Here is a 574-nt window from a genome sequence, read left to right on the forward strand (position 1 = left end):
ATTACTTTATTTAACTTAATATCCATAATTTTATATATTGGAATATCATCAAAAGTAATTCACTTTTAAAGTTATCATTTAAAAAATCATCAGATAATATGAATTTAATTGGATTACTTATTATTCATCAAAATTAAATTTTATACCAAAATTAAGAATGGTAATGCTACGGAGATAATTAATAACTTAAAATTGTTTTAGTTAACTTTATATCCATATTTAATATATTATCATATTATCAAAAGTAATTTTTTTTTAAATTTATGATTTAAAAAATCATTTTGAAAACATGAATTAATTAAATCATCTATTATATATCAAAATTGAATTCTATAACAAAATTAAAAATGATAATACTAAGGAGATAATAGAAAAAACTTAATTTACTTAACTTAATATCCATAATTTTATATATTGACATATCATCAAAAGTAATTTATTTTTTAAGTTACTATTTAAAAAATTATTTGAAAACATGAATTTAATTATATCACCTAGCATCTCATCAAAATTAAACTCTAAAATAAAAGTTAGACTAATAATGTTAGAAAGATAATAATAACTCAAAATTATT

Source organism: Arachis ipaensis, chromosome B08, assembly GCF_000816755.2.
Source record: "Arachis ipaensis cultivar K30076 chromosome B08, Araip1.1, whole genome shotgun sequence".
NCBI lineage: Eukaryota > Viridiplantae > Streptophyta > Magnoliopsida > Fabales > Fabaceae > Arachis > Arachis ipaensis.